Source organism: Schistocerca piceifrons, chromosome 6, assembly GCF_021461385.2.
Source record: "Schistocerca piceifrons isolate TAMUIC-IGC-003096 chromosome 6, iqSchPice1.1, whole genome shotgun sequence".
Classification (NCBI taxonomy): Eukaryota; Metazoa; Arthropoda; class Insecta; order Orthoptera; family Acrididae; genus Schistocerca; species Schistocerca piceifrons.
This window is the reverse complement of record NC_060143.1, coordinates 571,993,695-572,017,760: the sequence shown is the minus strand read 5'-3', so window position 1 is coordinate 572,017,760 and position 24,066 is coordinate 571,993,695.

The window sequence follows — 24,066 nt, the reverse complement described above, 5'->3', positions numbered from 1 at the left end:
ACTGCACACGCACCATACCATTACAGGGCCTCCACCAGCACACTTCCATCCGCTCGATACGATTTGAAACGAGACTCGTCTGATCAGGCAACATGCTTACAGTCATCAACAGTCCAATGTCGGTGTTGACGGGGCCAGGCGAGGCGTAAAGCTGTGTGTCGTGCAGTGTACACAAGTGGGCCTTCGGCTCCGAAAGCCCATATAGATGATGTTTCGTTGACTGGTTCGCACGCTGACTCTTGTTGATGGCCCAGCATTGAAATCTGCAGCAGTTTGCGGAAGGGTTGCATTCCGTCACGTTGAACGATTCTCTTCAGTCGTCCTTAGTCCTGTTCTTGCAGTATCTTTTTCTGGCAGCAGCGATGTCGGAGATTTGATGTTTCGCCGGATTCCTGATATTCACGGTACACTCGTGAAATGGTCGTACGGGTAAATCACGACTTCATCGCTGTCTCGGAGATGCATGTCCCAATATACTTAGAATGCATTTAAATCGAGCATTTCACACATGGATTCGTAATCAGTAACAAACAGTCTTGAGTCCGCGGAATACCCTGTGGCGAATCAGCTTCTGTTTTATATGAAACAAAAACATATGTGCAATCATTTTCCCACGTAGTATAACGGATGCCAGCAAAATTTATCAGAATATGAGCGACATATTTATAGTGCAGTTCAAAGAGTGTAGTATAACAAGGAGACTTGTAATAAAGAACATAACGCAATGAAGTCAGCTTTGTGTTATGTCATGTCAGATGATTTTCATGTTTTGTCAAGTTCTAAAGAGCAGTTAGTTCCGCTTGATAATGTCCATACTGTAGAAACTGCATTACTGAATTTTCCAAATAAATAATTTTACAGTCAAAGGCGATCACGATGTCATTCACAGCATTTTACTCTACTGAAGCCCAGCTAGGAGAATCTTATAGTTTGATTGATATTTCTCAAATATATTGCTTTTCAAGATAAAGAAAACGTTTTCAGGGACATGTTTTACCAGCAAACTACCAGGCCCACTCATAAAGTATGTACGTAAAATATCAAGCAATACTGAGTGAAATAACTGCAGAAATCAGTGTGGGACGTACGACGAACGTTTCCGTCAGGGCTGTGAGGTGAAATTTGGCGTTAATGGGTTATGACAGCAGGCGACGGGCGAGAATGCCTTTGCTAACAGCACGACATGGCCTGCAGCGCCTCTCCTCAACCTGTCACCATATCGGCTGGACCCTGGACGACTGGAAAACCGTGGCCCGGCCAGATGAGTCCCGATTTCATTTGGCAAGAGCTGATGGTGGGTTCGAATGCAGCACAGACCACACGAAATCACGGACCAAGCTGTCAGCAAGGCACTGTGCAAGCTGGTGGTGGCTCCACAATGGGGTGGGCTGTCTTTACATGAATTGGACTGGGTCCTGTGGCCCAACCGTATCGATCACTGAATGCAAATGATTATGTTCCGCTACTTGAAGACTGTTTGCAGCCTTTCATGGGCTCCATATTTCCGAACAATATGGAAGGCCACAATGATTTGCGGTTGGTGTGAAGAAACAGTGCGAGTGAACGATTTGGCCATCCAGATTGCCAAGCACAATCCCATCGAAAGTTTATGGGACGTAATCGAGAGATAAGTCGGTGTACAAAATCTTCCACCGGCATCAATATTTCTGCAGGAGACTTCCAACGACGACTTGAGTCCATGCCACGTCGAGCGGCTACACTACGGCAAGCCAAAGGAAGTCGGACACTATATTAGGAGGTGTCCCGTGACTTTTGTCACATCAGTGTTATCATCCTATAGCCTCTGATGTCTTCTAGAGTGGGCATCCACCTCGTTACACCGACGGACACAACAATTACAGTCCGAGATGGTCTTACAGTCGTGGAGCGATCTAAAGAGTATGGACATTTCGTTGTTGCTTGTGCTGAGACACCTCTCAAGGCATCAGCAACTGGAGTGTTCAAATGGCTCTAGGCACTATGGTACTTAACATCTGAGCCGGCCGCGGTGGTCTAGCGGTTCTAGGCGCTCAGTCCGGAACCGCGCGACTGCTACGGTCGCAGGTTCGAATCCTGCCTCGGGCATGGATGTGTGTGATGTCTTTAGGTTGGTTAGGTTTAAGTAGTTCTAAGTTCTAGCGGACTGATGACCACAGATGTTCAGTCCCATAGTGCTCAGAGCCATTTGAACCATTTGAACTTAACATCTGAGGTCATCACTCCCCTAGACTTAGAACTACTTAAACGTAACTAACCTCACACACATCCATGCCCGAGGCAGGATTCAAACCTGCGACCGCAGCAGAAGCGCGGTTCCGGACTGAAGCGCCAAGAACCGCTCGGCCACAGCGGCCGGCAGTTGGAGTGTGAAATGTATCACAACCAGTCTTCCAATAGATTCTAAGAACGTGTGTTTCCATCGCAAATGCTAACCCTAGATATTGTGGAGTCAGTTTCGACATAGATACATTTGTGATGTTCATCATGTTATGATTAAAATTCTTCTGGGTGTTGTACCGCTTCATTGTATAAAATGCTTTAATTATAAACGATGGCTCTATTTATTGCAGTGTCAGTACGTCACATTTTGTTAAAACTTTATTGGCCCTATAATATAACAGGCTAGTCATAGTGGAAGGGGGAGGATAGGAGAAAAGCTATTCGTGGTCTTCCCGACTTGTCAGTGATTGGCGACAGCCGGCAAATCAGCGCTTGGCTTCTGGTGGGCTCGTTTTCTTCCTGGTGCAATTGCACTGACAGTTTCCCATTACCGTTTGTTTAGGCTGTCGCTTCCATGCCGTATAGTATAAATATCTATGGAGTGAGCATTCGGACACGCAGGACGACAATTTTATCCGCAACATCTCCTGCAGCTTAAGTCACGTGATTGTGAGAGGGTGCATTTCAGCCCTATAGCGCGCAACGTATTTTGACTGTTATTACTTCGCCCCAAATAGGCAAATCACCGTACCGTGAAACTTGGTATACGTGTTTTACAGGCATCTTAAAAATTTGTTACCAGGAACCGTAGTTAGCTTAAAGGTGTGTAGAGCAATGGTGCTGTGCTTCTTCGCCATAGTACCAGAGCTCAGATTCCACTTTATTTACGAGTTTTCGGTTACGGAATAAGGAGTGACAGCCAACAATATTTTTTACGGTTTCTGTTGTACCGATTCATATTGTCGAATCTGTTCTATTTAATTACGTTACAATGACAGTGTATAGGGAGATGTCTCATGCAGAAATACTTACAAGGGGAGCTCCCCGTCACACCCCTTCAGATTTTGTGGTAAGATGGCCCGCTGGACAGCCCGTCAAAAACTGAACACAGATCAAACATGAAAATCGAAAGAAGGTAACTGAGCTGTGAAAAAAAAAATAGAAACGATGAAAACAGAAACAGTGAGCAGCAGCCTGATAGAGCAACGGCATCGTGAGTAAGTGGCCATGGTGTTGGACTGCCAAGCGAGCGAGCTATGTTTAAAACTCACTCGTGTAATTTTTTTTCACATTTTGAACAGTCCGTCCGATAACTCAACTACACTACTGGCTATTAAAATTGCTGCGCCAAGAAGAAATGCAGATGATAAACGGGTATTCATTGGACAAATATGTTATACTAGAGCTGACATGTGATTACATTTTCACGCAGTTTGGGTGCATAGATCCTGAGAAATCTGTACCCAGAACAACCATCTCTGGCCGTAATAACAGCCTTGATACGCCTGGACATTGAGACAAACAGAGCTTGGATGGCGTGTACAGTTACAGCTGCCCATGTGGCTTCAACACGATACCACAGTTCATCAAGAGTAGTGATTGTCGTATTGTGACGAGCCAATTGCTCGGCCACCATTGACCAGACGTTTCAATTGGTGTGAGATCTGGAGAATGTGCTGGCCAGGGCAGCAGTCGAACATTTTCTGTATCCAGAAAGGCCCGTACAGGACCTGCAACATGCGGTCGTGCATTATCCTGCTGAAATGTACGGTTTCGCAGGGATCGAATCACGGGTAGAGCCACGGGTCGTAACACATCTGAAATGTAACGTCCACTGTTCAAAGTGCCGTCAATGCGAACAAGAAGTGACCGAGACGTGTAACCAATGGCACCCCATACCATCACGCCGGGTGATACGCCAGTATGGCGATGACGAATACACGCTTCCAATGTGCGTCTACCGCGATGTCGCCAAACACGGATGCTACCATCATGATGCTGTAAACAGAACCTGGATTCATCTGAAAAAATGACGTTTTGCTATTCGTGCACCCAGGTTCGTCGTTGAGTACACCATCGCAGGCGCTACTGTCTGTGACGCAGCGTCAAGGGTAACCGCAGCCACGGTCTCCGAGCTGATAGTCCATGCTGCTGCAAACGTCGTCGAACTGTTCGTGCAGATGGTTGTCGTCTTGCAAACGACCCCATCTGTTGACTCTGGGATCGAGACGTGGCTGCACGATCCGTTACAGCTATGCGGATAAGATGCCTGTCATCTCGACTGCTAGTGATACGAGGCCGTTAGGATCCAGCACGGCGTTCCGTATTACCCTCCTGAACCCACCGATTCCATATTCTGCTAACAGTCATTGGATCTCTACCAACGCGAGCAGCAATGTCGCGATACGATAAACCGCAATCGCAATAGACTACAATCCGACCTTTATCAAAGTCGGAAACGTGATTGTACGCATTTCTCCTCCTTACACGAGGCATCACAACAACGTTTCACCAGGCAACGCCGGTCAACTGCTGTCTGTGTATGAGAAATCGGTTGGAAACTTTCCTCATGAAAGCACGTTGTAGGTGTCGCTACCGGCGCCAACCTTGTGTGAATGCTCTGAAAAGCTAATCATTTGCATATGACAGCATATTCTTCCTGTCGGTTAAATTTCGCGTCTGTAGCACGTCATCTTCGTGGTGTAGCAATTTTAATGGCCAGTAGTGTATTTGTTCTTTTGGCAGTTGTCATACTATACATCGGTTATAGAATATGAGTCATGTGGTAAGAATACGTTACCGCCGGAAGTAAACGTGATGAATAGTGAGAGCAGGCGAGATACCACATAGACGTCACACAGAAATGAAAGCAACAAATAAACGGGTGTGAACTATGTTACAACAAAGAAATTCGTAAGTCAAGACTTCCAAATCGGAACGCAACTGCAAAAACGTTAAGAACATGTTTTGACAGTTCACAGAGAAACTGCATGATTGTGAAACTGTTGCGTTCATTTGTTGCAGCTTATGTCACAAACTATTATTTTTCCGTCATTTCCTCGGGAGTGATCACAGTCAGATTCATACGAACACCTATATCGGGCAAGGAGGCATATTTCACTCAATCACCAGTCCTAAAAATTAGGTGCGTCGATAAGAGGTTTTTATCATATGACACACGTTCTGTCATTAATGCCGTCTGTGACACACCAGACGTGTTTTCCGGAGGAGGATTCGGTTGTCATCAAACGTTTGGGGTTCCCATTAGAAAGCCACTTGCTTCGCCTGCTAACTGAGTAGTTGTGCAGAATCAGCTGTCATTCTAGATTCCTACCTCACACCTCGCTGTTGCAAACGGATGTTACACCACGACACACACACAAATATGAATAAAAACCGCCACGAAGGAGTTTTGAACACGGCTCGGCATCTTGGCAGTCCAACACCGTAACACTTAACCAGAACGCCATTTGTGTTGCTGGCTTCCCCACATTGCACTTCTTTTCCTTGGACCGTTCTCTGTTTCTAATTTGCTTCTTTTCGCCGTCCAGTACACCTTCCTCCTGTTTCCGTGCTTGATCTGTGTTGAGTTTCTGACAGGCTGTCAACTGGACCCTCCTACCACTGAATCTGAGAGGGTGCGATGGGGAGTTTCCCTTGTTAGAGACACACAAGGATCTGAGAACGTGCAAAAACTGGAGAAAATTGATCAGACTGTCATGTAGGGCTACAATTTTTATCTCCATATGAACACAGCACCGATGTGTATACGCTGACTGGCGGTTTACTCAAGCAGACTTGCAAATTTATCTAGCGCTTGTCTCGTAAACACATGGCCATAAAATCGCGAGAATTATCTCTACAACACAAGACTTCGTAACGCCGTGCCTCGATATTTTTGAACATATTAAGTGCCTCAAATCAATCTGACATCTACAATTATGCATTTATTGTACATAGTTACGAAAAGTAACTGGTCCTCCTTTCACATACTTCTCTTTACATCCGTAGCAACGACAATACTGTACCATAGCTGTTACTAAAACTCAAACGTGCGGAAACCTGTATAAAAAAGGCGAATACGTGTTGAGCCATGTATCGACTCGTGCTACACCTTGTGTTTAGATTGCATTGGTTTTCCTTTTCTTCCCCTGACATGTTTGTTTGATATGTTGTCTGTCATTAAGTGGCTGCTTGGTTGTCCTTTCCCTCTGCTATCGATATCTGCGTTTTTACTTCCGGGAAAGTGCTATGGAGGAAGTGAGATCTTTGACCGGTTGTAACATCGTGTGGTGGCGCGGAAGTAGGGGGTTGCGCGCAGAGAGTGTGGTGGAGGGCAGTGTGGCTCTCCAGTGGAAGCAGGCGTGGTCAGTTGCACCGAGTCGCCACGTGATGTGTGTCGGTTGTGTGTAACGAGCGGGCCGAGTTGACGGAAGAGCTCCCCGCGTGCTGGTTGTATACAGAATCGCCCCACGAGTAGTTGTTGTTCATTTCGCGTTGGTGGGACATTAACAAGCTTCTTTAGATCCTCCGTTTCAACACTGGAGTTTAAAAGGAGACACCTAACATGAAGGGGCGGTCACTACCCGTCAACGTTGCAGAGAAGACGTGAACTCCGGTGACAGAGCGTGTTGTCGCATGACCGTGGCGTGTTGGGTACGCTGGCGACGCGTGCGCGGTCGGATGTGTGGATCCTTGCCATCGGAGGTCGTGTACTGCCTGTTCGAGCATAATTGCAAGTTAAGTTCGTGGAAGGTTTAATCATTAAGTAATAATTTTGTGTAACCAGCGTCTCTTCTGCCTTGTGGCCTCCGGCGACCCGGTTTCCTGTCCCTGGCACCGGTGTTATTGAAGACAGTGATCTTTCCTCCTCCTCTCGTTACTGTCCGATGGGAGGTGTAGTTTTGGCAGTTCAATTGTTTCGCTATTCCGTCGTGGGTTATAAGTAAATTCATGCTTCTTGTTGGTTGATCATGTGTTTGCTCATTCAGGACTGTGTGGTGTAAAGTTTCCTTGCACGAGGTTAACTCTAATTCTGTCAGCAAGTTAAGCCATCTTATAATAAGTTTTCGCTGGCTAAAAGTCGGTGTAGTGGCCAGCCTGAGAGTGGCAATTGTGTTTACGGGCGTATTTAAATTAGTCAGTGTTCTGTCTAGCCTGAGCATCCCTGAGTGGGTGATTTGTGGCCGCCTTACACGGGTCTGTCATATCTGTTATGTTCTAATGATATTCCAGGACACTTTTGTTTTAAATTTTTTTTTAATTCCTCCAAGTTTGCAAATTCCTTTTATTGCCATTAATCGTGTGTTTGCTGAGACCTGTTTAATTTTTTAATGGCGGTGTTGGTAGCTTCACTACCTCACCGCACTTTATTAACAAAGTTCTGTATTTACTTTAGTAGCCTGTTTACTAATGTTCTTTAAATTTTTTTAAATTGTTGTATTGCTATAAATTACTTTGACTGGCGTTAGCGGCGTGTTTTAAAAGGTTGTTTATTGCCGTACGGCTAGCTCCTGTGTTTTTTTTTAAATTAAATTGTTGTATTGCTATAAATTAATTGATTGCCGTTAGCGGCGAGTTTAAAAGGCTGTTTATTGCCGTACTGCTAGTTTCTGTAAGATACGAATAAAACATTTGTGAAAATCTCAACTCGACAGTAAACTACTAGAAATTTGGCCCCGTTTCCCAACTTGTGGAGTGGCTTGTAGAAACCGTAACCACTGTGTGTGTCACGTGTATATTCAAGTTTCGCTACTACCACAAGTCGTAGACTGACAGCGTCGCCGGCAATCCACGTGACTAGCACGGTTTGATGTTGAGAACATGCAGCAGTTGGCTATGCCCACTCCATGTATATAAGCTAACATGGGACATCGGGCGTACAACACAGGTCAGTAATCACGTAGGAAGCGGGGGTCACAAACGCCACGAGAGGGCAGTACGGTTGCGAGAGAGCGTTGCTATACATGCGCGGGCGGAGCGCACGGAGACTGCCGCCATACTCGCCGTGCAGGCGTTGGGAGTAACAGTTAGCTACACGTATCGCGAAATGGCTGCGATGGGTTTGATATATTGTGCGTCCAACTGCAATGGACGAGAAGCCGTGCGGTTGTTTTGTGCCGTGGCAGACATTATTCGCCACCCACCATGTGAAACCGCCCGTTATTTGTGCACAGGCCGGCTGCTGGCTGCAAATGAACAACACGGCAGTTGCGGCGGAAGAAAGCGTTCTCCGAAGGGTGCAGCGTACGCCACCAACGAGTACACGAGGTTTATCCTGCGCCACTGATGTCCTCCAACCCTCCGTGTGGCGCACTTACACGACCAAGGACCGCATCTCTTTCTTCTCCAACGCATCCCGGCATTGCAACCGGGGGAACAGAACAAGAACACGGGATTTTCGCGGTTGTTTCGTCAGGAGTCCTCTGCAGACCGAAGCTTTACACCTGGTGTCTTCTTCACTGATGAGGCTGCGTTGTCACATGGGAGGATGTGAACCCACATACTACACGGACGCATGCCTCACAATGCAAATTTAACCTTAAGGTGTGGGCTGGCATTGTCGGAGACTGTTTACTTGCGCCGCAGCTCTCCCGGACCGACTTAATGGTTTCACTTGTCTTGTATTCCTGCGAGTGGTTCTGCCGGACATGCTAAACGATGTTCCCGTGCCTATTCGTCACCGCATTCGATTTCAGCGCGACGGATCCCCGTGCTTTCCGGCGGACAGGTGGAGGCACATCTGTAGGCAACATTTCCCGGTCGCTGCATCGGTCGTGGTAAGAGACATGGCCACCCCGATCGCCCAATCTGTCCTCGGTCAGTTTTTTCCTGTGGGGTATCTGAAGGGACTTGTGTGTGAAACATCTGTTACATCGCCGGAGGACCCAGAGGACAGAGTTGTTGCGGCAGCAGAATGTCTTCGGGATACACCAACATCTATGAGAGGGCACACCGTTCAATGCAGTGTCTATGTCAGGCGTGTCTCGATGCACATGCACAAAATGTTGAGCATCTTCTGTAGTGGACGCCCATTTTTAGCATGTGATTAAATAAATGAAACGCCATTTAGTAGCCCCAGATGCCTTTGCGACTACCGGTTCCTACTCTGGTGAGTGAAAGGAACTGGTACACCTGCGTAATATCGTTCAGGGCCCCCGCGAGCAAGCTGAAGTGCCGAAACACGACGTGGTATGGAATCGACTAATGTCTGAAGTAGTGCTGGAGGCAACTGACACCCATGAATTCTGCACGGGTATCCATAAATCCTTAAAAGTACGAGGGGTGACGTTCTCTTGTGAACAGTACGTTGCAAGGCATCCCTGATATGCTTCATGTCTGGGGAGTTTGGTGGCCAGCGGAAGTGTTTAAACTCAGAAGAGTATTCCTGGAGCCACTGTGCAGAAATTCTTGACGTGTGGGGTGTCGCATTCTCCCGCTGGAATTGCCCCGTCGTAATGCACAATGCACATGAACGGATGCAGATGATCACACCGGATGCTTACGTACGTGTCACGTGTCAGACTCGTATCTAAACATATAAGGGGTCCCATATCCCTCCAACTGCACACACACCACACCTTTACGGAGCTTCCACCAGCTTGAACAGTCCCCTGCGGACATGCAGGCTCCATGGATTCATGAGGTTGTCTCCATACCCGTACACGTCCATCCGCTCGATACAGTTTGAAACGAAACTAGTGCGTCCGACCAGGCAACATGTTTCCAGTCATCAACATTCCAGTGTTGGTGCTGACGGGCCCAGTTGAGGCGTAAGGCTTTGTGTCGTGCAGTGTACACAAGTGGGCCTTTGGCTCCGAAAGCCCATATGGATGATGTTTCGTTGACTGGTTCGCACGCTGACACTTGTTGATGGCCCAGCATTGAAATCTGCAGCAATTTGCGCAAGGATTGCATTCTGTCACGTTGAACGATTCTATTCAGCCGTCGGTGGTCCTGCTCTTACAGGGTCCTTTTCCGGCAGCAGTGATGTCGAAGATTTGATGTTTTACCGGATTCCTGATATTCACGGTACATTCGTCAAATGGTAGTACGGGAAAATCCCCACTTCATCGCTACCCCTGAGATGCTGTGTCCCATCGCTTTTGCGCCGATTATAGCACCATGTTCAAGCTCACTTAAATCTTGATAACCTGCCATTGTAGCACCAGTAACCGATCTAACAACTGCGCCAGGCACTTGTTGTCGTATATAGGCGTTGCCGATAGCAGCGCCGTATTCTCCCTGTTTATATATCTCTGTATTTGAATATGCATGCCTATACTATTTTCTTTGGCGCTTCAGTATTTGATTACTGATCGGTCTTTTAGCGCCGATGTGCCACGTCAGTTTGTCCATGTTTTCTTGAGCCGCCCTGTGTGTACTCTGTGGTCCGTGTCCGGTGAAGCTTCTGCCCCTCGACCGCAGGCGGCGCGCTGCTCTGTGATAATCCGGCAGGCAGGACGCCAGAAGAGTGTAGCCGACCTCTGTGTTGACGTGGCCCGGCTGCTTGACAATTTCAGTCGGCTCTCGAATTTTGCGTTGTCGCGTCCACGACTCTTTCGCCAGCACGAGGGCTTCCTGGAACAAGACAGGCTGTCCACAGCCACGGTGGCGTTGCGCTGTCGCTGATTTATTATTCTGTGCTATTCGCACATAGCGATTATGTTACGCTATTCGTGTGCCAACTGGACTACCTGTTTCCCCTATGTAGCTCCGCACTCACAACGTATTCATGTACTCCTTCAGTATTTAGCTTGTTGACCCTTGCTTGTGGAACCTTTCATATTATAGATCCTGTGGCTGCTGCGGAAAATCGGTTTCAAACCTTGGAGGACGATGACTAGACGTTCGCTGACGGCCTTAACATACGGTAAGCGCACTAGTGGAACCTTCTATTCCTTGTCCTCTTGTTGCCCCTGGACGCCTACTCCACCACTCCAGACGCAACCATCTGTGTTGTGGTGTTAACAGTAGCCCAAACGTCGGACCGTAATTCCACTGTCCAGCTGCTGTTAGACTCCAACCAATAGCGCAGGATGAGGCAGATGCTGATATGACGGTGCCGCGATGTGTGTGCTGCACAGTATCTTGATCCTCCCTTGTGGTCGTCACATATGGTCAACCAGAACATTACCGACGAGTACGTGTGTCCTCGAGTCAATATGCAGTCTAACATCGGGCCACTGCTACATTCGAATGCCCCACAAATCTGGATACTGATGATCTGACCGGTCGGCCAAATGAAGATCCACAATGAGGTCGCTTTCAAACTCTACCAGGACAATGTCGAATGGTGCAAAGTGTTCGAAATTCTGAGAAAAATAGGGCTAAGCTATAGACAAAGGCGCCAACGGCATTGCCGCAGTGGTAACACCGGTTCCCGTCAGATCACCGAAGTTAATCGCTGTCGGGCTGGGCTAGCACTTGGACGGGTAACCGCTGACCGCTGTTGGCAAGCGGGGAGCACTCAGCCTTTGTGAGGCAAACTGCGGAGCTACTTGATCGAAAAGTAGCGGCTCCGGTCTCCGAAACCGACGTACGGCAGGGAGAGTGGTGTGCTGACCACATGTCCCTCCGTATCCGCATCCAGTGACGCCTATGATCTGAGGATGACACGGCGGCCGGTCAGTACCGTTGGACCTTTATGGCCTGTTCGGGAGGAGTTTAGTTTTTTAATATACAAAGAGGGGTAAAATATAATATGTACAAGAACCGAGGGGGATCAATAAGTTTGGAAGACGAAGAACAAAGAGGCCGATTAAAAAGGATATAAGATCTGGATGCAGTCTTTCGCCCATACTGTTCTGTCTACACATCGAAGAAGAAGTGACAGAAATTAAAAAAAGGTTCAAGAATGGGATTAAAATTCAGTGTTAAAGAATATCTATGATAAGATCCGCTGATTATATTGCTATCCTCAGTGAAAGTCAAGAAGAGTTCAAATTATTAACATTATAGCATGATATGTGTAGTGGAGAATCTTCTACGTTGAGAATGCATGTTTTCTGCTTGCTTATTGTTTTGGCTGTGCCTAATGGCATATTAAAGTTAAGGTATATAATACTAGACGAAAATCTAGAAATTAATTAAATTCCTTTTATAATTTTATGTGTAATAATGTGAAGTAATGATTTCCATGTTTTCCATGTTTTATAGAACTTGATAACGGCAGCCGGCCGTAGTGGCCGTGCGGTTCTAGGCGCTACAGTCTGGAGCCGAGCGACCGCTACGGTCGCAGGTTCGAATCCTGCCTCGGGCATGGATGTGTGTGATGTCCTTAGGTTAGTTAGGTTTAATTAGTTCTAAGTTCTAGGCGACTGATGACCTCAGAAGTTAAGTCGCATAGTGCTCAGAGCCATTTGAACCATATTTTGATAACGGCTGCATGTCGTCGCGAAACATCTTCTGTCAGACAACCTACATGTTTGGACAACTGGTGGGTATTACCGATCTCGTGATACTGTCTGCTGCGGCTATGTGGGATAAAGCACTACGCAGTTCTTCACAAGGTGTCCTTCGTGATTCAGTAACATTGTACCACGGTCTAATACACAAAAATAAGTGGAATTTGGGTTCCTCTCTTATTATGTATGTACCTTGAAGTGAAGATTTTATTACAGTCAGGGCTGATTTATCAGATATTCGTTTCTCGTCAGCTACCGTACGCATTCCTGTTCGGGAGTAATAGGAAAATGCTTCTATTTTATTTCATCACCTCGCCCCATAAGAGCGGGGATCGAGTTGTTGGCCGTAGAAACATCCTGTTCTTCACTCACACATTTTTAAAATATGTGAAAATGGTGTAACACAATTTAAAATCAGGAACAGATTACATGTGGTTCTAAATTTATTAAAAGTGTTTGCTTGACTGAGGTCTTTGAAATGAAGTAGAGCGCATTCACTAAAAAATAAAACGAGAAGCTGCATTCCGAACAGCGTTAGGTTAGGGGAGGAAAGGTCGTAGATTCTTTAGGACCTTAAAGTATGAAATGGGGTGTAACGTAAATAAAATGAGAGTAGATAGTGAAAGCTGGCTGTTTTATGACTTCTGGTTCCTGATGTCATTCATACAACCACACTTGGGAGCCACTCTGGTGTGTAGTTATCGAGGGATGAGTCGTCTGGGAGAAACTGAAGAACTGTCTCTGCAAACTACACAGCCCAGACTGCCCGTCCATCATTGACTTGGTCTGTATGCCAGAACTGGCCCATAAAATAAGGTAATTTCAGTATTTATCACACACAACAGACAATGCGTATGATTAAGATTAACGTCTCGACATGCATGTGAAGAGATGGAACGCTGACATACAAGTGGCACGTGACTAGTGAGTATACTAAATTGGTTTGAATCATTTACTTTCTTTCTTAATACTACCAATTTACTGGGTTTTGCATGTATTTAAGGTGTCTAAATACTCTATATGCTGGCTTGGGATTAAGGAGGTACACCTTGGGGGTACTTTAGAACACCAGTTTATTCAAAAATCAAGTATAGATCTATTACCTGACAAAGATGATTCGCTGTTATACGTATTTCCACAAGGCATTCATAGGGTTCAGAAAGTACATCATTTCATAAGCGTCTGTACTTGATAATCGATTGTGTCATGAACAGTTCTTATCATGAACCCTTGTGTAAATAAACTGAAGGTTTAGTTATAAATTTTTGGATTCGAAAGACTACGATAAGGAAGTGGCAGGAGGTAATCAAATTACTCGTATATGTCTCTTAAGCAATGCACATTGCAATCTATTCTTATTCCAGAGGTCACAGAGCAGTCGATAGTGCCCGAGACATGCAAGGGCTTGTTGGAGAAGCCCCACAATCAACACCCAATTGGGAATAAGGATCTCGGAATAAGGATCTCTAAATCGGGCACCGAGCAAATTTCCCATGCGTACAGATGACAGATTCCCGCAGTGTAGCACGCCAGTTAAACGGACTGAATGCATATCTCCGATATGCTGGCACTCAGGACACATGGAGGAGTCGCAGGCGAAAAATGCACTAACTCAAATCAATTCAAAAATATGAAAATTACTTAAAATCTGTATGCATGTAGTTAGTCATTCAGTTCAGCGCTTCACGATCTACACTTTGAACAAGTTGGTTTGGCTCCAGCATTGTATCGAGGGGAATGTGGTGGGCTGAAGACCAAATTCCCCGAAAATCCGAAAAAAACAGGGAACTAACGGCAATGTATCCCTAGCGCAGGTAATCATCTAACTTCACACGTTACAATATCTGTTTTCAATAACACAGTTTTGCTCTAATAACAGATCGAGAGATGCACGATAGGCTGAAGGCTAATTTCCTCAAGAAAAGTCCAAACAGGAAACTAATGGAAATTTCTGCACTGCGCAGGCATACGTATGAATCTACACACTATGATCTTTCTTTTGACCAACATAGCCTCGCTATAGCAAGCAGTTCCTGAATAAGTGAAGTGGCACGACGATGAACACGAAGACAAGTCATTAAAAATACCCGAAAAACACGGTTCTCAAACTAAGAGCCAGAGTTTAGGGGAGGAGGTGCATGATCAACCGATATACTGTGGGTACCACAATCCTCTACAGCAAAACTGATACATGAGTTGAAGCTGCTACCAACACAAACGATCTAAGTTCATCAATACAAAATCAAGCACAAGCAGGGGGAATTACTTAAACTCGCACTGCAGATATTGCTGAAAAGGTAAGTGCTATTGAAGTGCGGTTTTCACAGAATGGATTAGTAGTCAGGGGCTCGTATTGCTAGCCAATACACAGATAGTAACAACACTTAGAAGTGTATTTACTGTGCGAACATTAATTTTTTTAATTGCAACAGTGCCTATTGGCATTAACAAAGTAAAAGTAGGGCAAATTAGATTGTCAGTGGTGTTCATAGCAGGATTCTAGTACGAGTCGGATAGGTAAACATCGGGCGACTCATCACTTACGATGCGTCGCGTTACTTCGCGTTCAGTGAGCACCCCTTCCAAAACGCACTGACAGAAATCGAGTGAAGTTGCAGGATCTAGGCAGTCCACGGCCGTGTTATCAACTTGTGATATGATACTCTACTGCTGATAAGCATTAGAACGGCAAGAAGAGTTCCAGATGCAGTGGGAATTGCTCATAAAGACACACAGTGTCAGGCTACACACTTGCGTGCCTTATATTTAAGGTCACCCCCATTCCCTCTGCACTGGGGAAAGATCAATAATTGATCAAGGTTACCTACGGATACTCCCAGCCCCTCTTCTCCTCCTCTTTTCCCCTTCCTCTCAGCGAGGGAGATGGCGCAGTGGTTACCACACTGACTCGCATTCGGGAGGCCGACGGTTCAAATCCACGTCCGACCATCCTGATTTAGGTTTTCCGTGATTTCCCTAAATCGCTTCAGGCAAATCCTGGAATTGTTCCTTTGAAAGGGCAGGCCGATTTCCTTCCCCATCCTACCTTAATCCGATGGGATCGATGACCCTGCTGTTTGGTCCCCTCCCCCAAAGCAACAAACCAAACCACCCCTTCCCACCCTTCCCTTCTGGGCCAAATGAGGGTCATGCATCCCATCCTCCTCCTGCGCTACAAAATACTCAGAGATAGAGTAGATGAGTAACTAGGATCACCCTTCGTGAAAAGCCTGCACGACATCCAACCCCTCGAAGTTAAACATGTGGGGTGTAACTGCAAACACGCCGCTAGCAATGGCCTAGAGAAGACCCGTAATTATACGTGTTATTATATCCGTTGTGGTGGCCGACAATGCTCCTATATCAGTTCTGGCCGAGGGATCTCCTGCCTTGAGTAACAACGGCAAATAGATCCTAACATGTTGGTTGTAATGTGAAATACTACTACATGTACACACCTAGATCACGAGGAACTCACACCAGTATTCGCAGGACGAGTGAGCCAAGTGAGGTGCTGACTCAACACTAACCAGAACTTCTTCCGAGACATGGTAGAGGAATGTGCACAATTTATGCGTAGTCACCTCCAGTCTCGTGGTGGCGCGAATGAATCTCAGTTATTAAGGGAGGCGGCACCACCACCTAGGCAAGCCAGTCGTAACTCGCAGACAGGTACGCGCTCGCCAGAGGAAAACTGTGGACCCATTCACGGATAGGCGTTTCTAGCGGATTATGTGTCCAGCATTTCTCTCCTCTCCACTCTTCATCTCTAAACCAATCAGATGAAAGATCACCCTCCTCTCCCAACTATCTTGCATTCCAGAGTTGGCATGGGTGACCCCACTTTCAACCAGGCAGCACTGGCAGATGTAATGAAGACATGTAATTATAATTCCAATATCTAAACAAAATAAACCCTGCAGTATTATTAATGTCTATCAATGCTATAAGACTTGTAGGTACAATTTGCTAGAACACTGACTGTCGACAAGTGTAACTCAAGGAACAGTAATGTGCAACGTCATTATGACTCGTCAACAGGTGTGGAGCTACTCCTAAACATGTACGCCCTCGCCACACACAGACGAGGGTGAGCAGTGGTCACAGTGCAGCAAAAATAAACTCTTATCTACATACAAATGATGGGTGTCACTACACCAATCTCTCTACGCTATGAAAAATACGATCTTGGAGATTCAGCACTGTCCGTTGACAAACACATTCTCCAAAGACCAATTAACCTTCCACCAACGTGATTGAAATTCGGAACAACACACGAACAATGACTGTTGGAAAAACATACTGCACATGGCTGATAACAGTACAACAGTACAATCATCAATGACGAAATGCTGTGCGTCTTTGTCGACGCTACCGACACCGGACCGCAGGCGGTGATTCCTGGAGTGCAAACCGACAGCGACGTCCATCACCCCTCCTGCTTGTCAAAATGGCTCAAATGGCTCTAAGCACTAATGGGACTTAACATCTGAGGTCATCAGAACTACTTAAACCTAACTAACTTAAGGACATAACACACACCCATGCCCAAGGCAGAATTCGAACCTGCGACCGTAGCAGCCGCCTGGTTCCGGACTGAAGCACCTAGAACCGCTCGACCACAGCGGCCGGATCCTGCTTGTCCCAGGAGAAGAGCCTTATTAGCTCCAAGTATCCACGGGAAAATCACCCAACGGAAACTGAGGGGAATCACCGGCCAGCTAATTTCTCTTCTCACCTGTGGTCAGGGCGTCCAGAATACTGAGGCTGCAAGGTGTCCATAAAGAGGCGATATCTGAGCAGCGCCCCACTCTAGCGTCGGCGCCTGCTGTCGCCAGAGACCGTTTGGATGAGGCTACCACAGTGTCACGAGGTGAAACCTGTAAGGATAGAAGCATTCTAATATTAACCTTGTTACACGTCTTTGAATTTCTGGATTTATCCATGCAGCCTTATTAAAAAAAGGCATTACTTAGTAGCAAAAACACATGATACTTGTACTGGTTACAATATTATCACCACGTGTATAGTGCCGCAACTAGATTTTACGAGTCCACTTCTCCCCCGGTTACCATGCATTGTTACAGCTACGACATCATGCCGTCTGTATTGTCGTCGAATATAAATCGCAAAATCAGGTAATATCGGAGTTAAATTCACTGTTTCGTGCTTGTGAGAGAGGAGCAGAATATGAAATGTATTTTCCGTTCTCTTCTATGACGGTAAATGCGGCATCTCATTTGAAGAAATGCTCATAAGCCTTGCTTGTAATGTATTCCTCAGTTACGACTCTGCTGGATAATTTGTTCGTGCATCATACATTAAACATATAGTGCATGTTGTTGTTGTTGTGGTCTTCAGTCCTGAGACTGGTTTGATGCAGCTCTCCATGCTATTCTATCCTGTGCAAGCTTCTTCATCTCCCAGTACCTACTGCAACCTACATCCTTCTGAATCTGCTTAGTGTATTCATCTCTTGGTCTCCCTCTACGATTTTTACCCTGCATGACATATGATAGATTCCACACCTACCAAGCCAGCCTGGTAGGGGTCTCAGACTAACGAGCAAATCCCGTAATGTGGTCTTATAACTTGCTCATCACACTTCACAGCAACGAATCGTTTGTCTCTGTAACACACAACTTACTAACTAGAAGACTTTTTCCAAAATAAATAAATAAATAAATAAAAGCCAAAAAAACGTAACGCTGGACTTGGTACCAGTGCTTCAATCAATACACTAGCATTAAGTAACTCTTCGCGAAAAACACTGTTGGGAAGTGACTTTTGCAGCCACTGTAAATTTCGCATACGATTAGAGAAATTAGGACTCGGTGGACGTGTTCCTTTCTAGCCTTTTTTTTATTATTTTTTTTCAGTGGCATAAGATACCATACCATGAGCCTTGTGAAGAGAGAAGTCATGTTCACGTGATCCTCTGATAAGCAATAAGCGACCTAGAGTTCAGATAAGCAGTTAAAAAACATGATGAATCTGCGTCTAACATTTGTTCAGAATTATACGTTTGCAAGCACTCAACCATCAATAAAATAGGCTTGTACAGCAGTAATTCTTGCGATAATTATAGCTGCTAACTGTCCCAGACTATCGATCATATGTCGTATTCTGTCGTAACAAACCACGAAAATGCTAAACATATTACGTATATGGTAAATAATTTTTGATTCGAAGACCACTCGTAGGTATTTATTTATAATACCATATTGATAATAGCATGGCTTATTGGACCCATGACACATCTGGAAAAACAATTTTTCTGCCATAATAGTAGAGCTATTTTGCGAGTCTTGCTTCTGTAGGAAGTAACGTGCGCAGACGAGATGATTTCAGCCCTCAGGCGAAGTAACTCTGAATTCCACCATCAGATTACGTACAAAATAGCTACCAGTATCGTTGTATTTGTGTAACTGATTTCCACGTTAAAATTATAGGCGTAAGGCACATAGTTTTATAAACCATTATAGGTCCTGATTGTCTCTTTTTAAGTGTAGTATCGAGGTATTACGTCCTGTCATTACAGAATAATCCATTCAAACTACAGTCTTCCACAGCCCGTACACATCCAAGTAAAAATATAACACTTATGTTTTCCAATTTGATCTGTAAAAAGATGTCACGATCAACAACATCTAATACAGTGTTAATATCTCAGTAGACAAGATCCTGAACGGCCTTAGGATTATACACACGAAACCTTTTATAGGTAACAGTCTAAGTCTGCCAAAAGCACGCTCCATCCTTTACGTATCAGAAAGGCATAATTTATTCCATACCTCTACCAGCAAAACAGTCAGACACTATCGAGATGTATTGTTGGCCTGTCCATTCTTATATTTATGATCACTAGAATTTTCCATGTTCTTAACGCAAAAAAAAAGAACTCTGGGAAGATATTTATTTATTTTTATTTATTTGTTTATTGTTCCGTGGGACCAAATTAAGGAGAAGTCTCCATGATCATGGAACGAGTCAATACATGAAATTATAGCACGATAGTAGAAACAGATAAAATGAAATATAAGTAACATATTCAGGCGGCAATTCGTAAGATTAAATAAAGAAAATCAAGAATGTAACACTGTAATTTGCTTAATTTTTCAGCTCTTCCAGGAGCTCCTCGACAGAATAGAAGGACTGAGCCATGAGGAAACTCTTCAGTTTAGACTTAAAAGTGTTTGGGCTACTGCTAAGATTTTTGAGTTCTTGTGGTAGCTTATTGAAAATGGATGCGGCAGAATACTGCACTCCTTTCTGCACAAGAGTCAAGGAAGTGCATTCCACATGCAGATTTCATTTCTGCCTAGTATTAACTGAGTGAAAGCTACTAACTCTTGGGAATAAGCTAATATTGCTAACAGCAAACGACATTAAAGAAAATATATACTGTGAGGACAATGTCAGAATTCCCAGACTATTGAATAGGGGTCGACAAGAGGTTCTCGAACTTACACCACACATAGCTCGAACAGCCCGTTTTTGAGCCAAAAATACCCTCTTATTGAATCAGAAGAATTACCCCAAAAAATAATACCATATGACATAAGCGTATGAAAATATGCGAAGTAGACTACTTTTCGTGTTGAACTGTCACTTATTTCAAATACTGTTCTAATGGTAAATAAAGCAGCATTTAGTTTCTGAACAAGATCCTGAACATGAGCTTTCCACAACAGCTTACTATGTATCCGAACGCCTAGGAACTTGAACTGTTCCGTCTCGCTTATAATATGCCCATTCTGTCTGATCAAAATATCGGTACTTGTTGAATTGTGAGTTAGAAACTGTAAAAACTGAGTCTTACTGTGATTTAGCATCAAATTATTTTCCACAAGTCACGAACTTATTTCATAAACTACATTATTTGATACGGTTTCAATATTACACACAAGATCCTTCACTACCAAGCTGGTGTCATCAGCAAACAGAAATATTTTTAATCACCTGTAATACTAGAAGGCATATAATTTATAGAAATAAGAAACAGCAGTGGCCCCAGCACCGACCCTTGGGGAACGCCCCACTTAACAGTGCCTCATTGGGACTGAACATCACTACCACTCTCAGTATTGCGGGGAATTACCTTCTGCTTTCTGTTCTTAAAGTAAGAGACTAACCAATTGTAAGCTACTCCCCTTACTCCATAATGGTCCAACTTCTGCAGTAATATTTTGTGGTCAACACAGTTAAAAGCCTTCGTTAAATCAAAGAAAACATCTAGCGTTCGCAACCTTTTATTTAATCCGTCCAAAACCTCACAGAGAAAATAGAATATAGCATTTTCAGTTGTTAAACCATTTCTAAAACCAAACTGTACATTTGACAGCAAATTATGTGAATTTAAATGCTCCAGTAACCTTGTATATACAACCCTCTCGATAACTTTAGCAAACACCGATGGCATAGAAATAGGTCTATAATTGTCAACATTATCCTCGTCTCCTTTTTTATAAAGTGGCTTCACTACTGAGTACTTTAATCGGTCAGGAAGCCGACCACTCCTAAAGGAAAAGTTACAGATATGGCTAAGTACTGGGCTAACATACATAGAACAATACTTCAGTATTCTGCTAGACATCCCGTCATATCCATGAGAGTTCTTGGCCTTTAGTGATTTAATTATTAACTCAATCTCCCTCTTGTCAGTATCATGGAGGAGCATTTCAGGTAACAGTCTCGGAACACTTTTTTCTACGAGCGCTATATGATTCCCCGTTGGGACTAGGTTTCTATTTAGTTCACCTGTTATATTCAGAAAGTGATTATTAAATACTGTACATATCGTACGCCATATTGGTTTGCTTATGACGAATGAATCCAGCCTACATACAGACCATAGCAGAACTGTAAGCATCACTGTTTGTTGGCTCATGTAATAAGTTTCCAGGTTAAATAATTATAGAAATACAGAGCGTAGGTTTAAAATCGATTATCGGACCTCATTACATGGGATGTGTGCGCAACCACACAAGTCCACAGTATTTACTTTAATTTTCCTGGAGATGCCGGATTAGACCTCACGTCAGTTTACTTTAGCATTCGTAAAAGTGTAGTACAAACACTGGAGTGCGTCATAGCATGACAGTGTGAACACGAACGGGAAATGCTGTATGATTGTTGACTGCAGTAGCAAAAAATAATCGTGGGGTAAAGAGCATGATGGCAACACTTCCAGTCACGTGATTGAACTTTCGCTATACTGTATGTGCCGTGATGTGGATACGCCGCCAGAGCCATATGGTGGGGAGCGCGAAGTCCAGCAACGACAAGCAACATACGAGGAGCTTTCAACAAGTAATGCAACATTTTTTTTCCTCGGCCAATTTCGGTTGAAAATATGCGGGATTTGTTGTGTGACATCGAGGAACATTCCCGTTTCAGCTCCTATACTTTCTTGAAGTCCCGATAGGTGTCGGCGTAATACGTAGCCAGCCTTCAAAACGGCGTCTGTAATGGGGGTGGGTTCCAAGCAGAGTGCTGTTATTGAGTTTCTTTTGGCGGAAACCCTGAGCATCGCAGTTATTCATAGGCGCTTCCACAATGCCTACGGAGATCTGGCAGTGAACAGAAGCATGGCGAGTCGTTGGGCGAGGTGTCTGCCATCATCGCAACAATGTTGCGCAACCCTGTCCGGTCTGCCGCATGCCGGCAGGCCGCGCGAGGTTGTGACTCCTACAGCGTTGGAACTGCGGACACTCCCATTCGAGGTGATCGACGGATCACAATCAAATACCTCAGTGCCCAACTGGACATCTTTGTTGGTAGTGCTGACACACTCGTCCACCAGCTGGTGTACTCCAATGAGTGTACCCGCTGGGTTCCTCGCCGTCAAACAGAAGACCGTAAAGAGCAACGAAGGAGTTGGATGCGCGTTACGAGGCTATTAGTTTATTGCCGAACATTGTCACGGGCGATGAAATCTGCGTTCATCTCTTCGAACCGGAAACAAAACAGCCATCCATGGAGTGGCATCTCCGGCGAAAAAAAAGTTCAAACATTCAGCCTCAACTGGTAATGTCATGGCGACGGTCTTCGGGGTTGTTATGTTTGATGTCCTACCTCACGATGCAATGATCAACTCTGAAGTGTACTGTGCTACCGCTCACGAAACTGAAGAAAAGACTTAAAGTGTGTTCGTCACCACAAAAATGCAAAGCAACTTTTCATTCTCCATCACAACGTAAGGCGTCACAGAAGTCTGCGCACCCGAGTACAGCTCACAAAACTTCGTTGTAATGTTCTTCCTTATCCCCCTACAGCGAGGATATCTCACTTTCTGACTTCCACCGTGTGGTCCAACGAAGGATTCGCCTTGTGACAAGTACTACATGGATGACGGGGAGATTATAGGTGCAGCAAAACGTTGTCTCCGACGTAGACGAGTAATACCATGCGGCCTTACGGCCCCTCCCAGTGAGGTGGTGTAACATTTACCGGAGATTATGTTGAAAAATAGGGTTTTGTAGCCAAAAGCATGACGAGTAGTGTGGTTATTGGAATCATGAATAAAACCAACCTGCTTTCAGAGAAAAAATGTGTTGCCATAGTTAATGATCGCTCCTCGCACATAGTTCAAATGGTTCAAGTGGCTCTGAGCGCTATGGGACTTAACTTCTGAGGTCATCAGTCCCCTAGAACTTAGAACTACTTAAACCTAACTAACCTAAGGACATCACCCACATCCATGCCCGAGGCACGATTCGAACCTGCGACCGTAGCGGTCGCGCGGTTCCAGATTGTAGCGCCTAGAACCTCTCGGCCACCCGCGCCGGCTCGCACATACTGCTACTCTGCACACCAAAATCAAACACTTAGCGGTGTAGATTTATTAAAGTAGTGGCCCGATGTCAATAAGGAAAGACACATATTTTGATAAAGTAATGTGCATTTCTATACGAAAGTGCACCAACATCACGAATTTGCATAACTAATTACGAGCACATGCCAACAGCATGATTTTACGCAATCGCTTTCCACGGTAAACATATAAAAATTATAAACAGCTACATAATATTTTGCGTTAGATCCTCACTGGTCAAACAAAGTTAAGTCGATGATCAGCATAAAACATAAGGGTACAGGCACAACATGACAAAACTTTCGGGTCGTACCTTTCAAATGCGGCTGTATTTATACTATTTTATGCTCATGGCGAGAGATGGATTCTGTAGCGTTGCTCATGGGGGACGAAAATGAAAAGAATTGTTTTTTTTTTAATGTCGAAAAAGTGGATATTTTGGTGGGCCACTTGGCAACAGAATCAGGGATTGATTACACTATTATAATAACATACGTTGAGCATTAAATACCTGAATAAGAGAAACATTATCATTTCTGTTCATTTTTGTATTCGCGATGTAGTCATACCCGGAACAACACTAAGGGACCAGAAGATTTATGGACTTTAAAAGAAATGCAACAC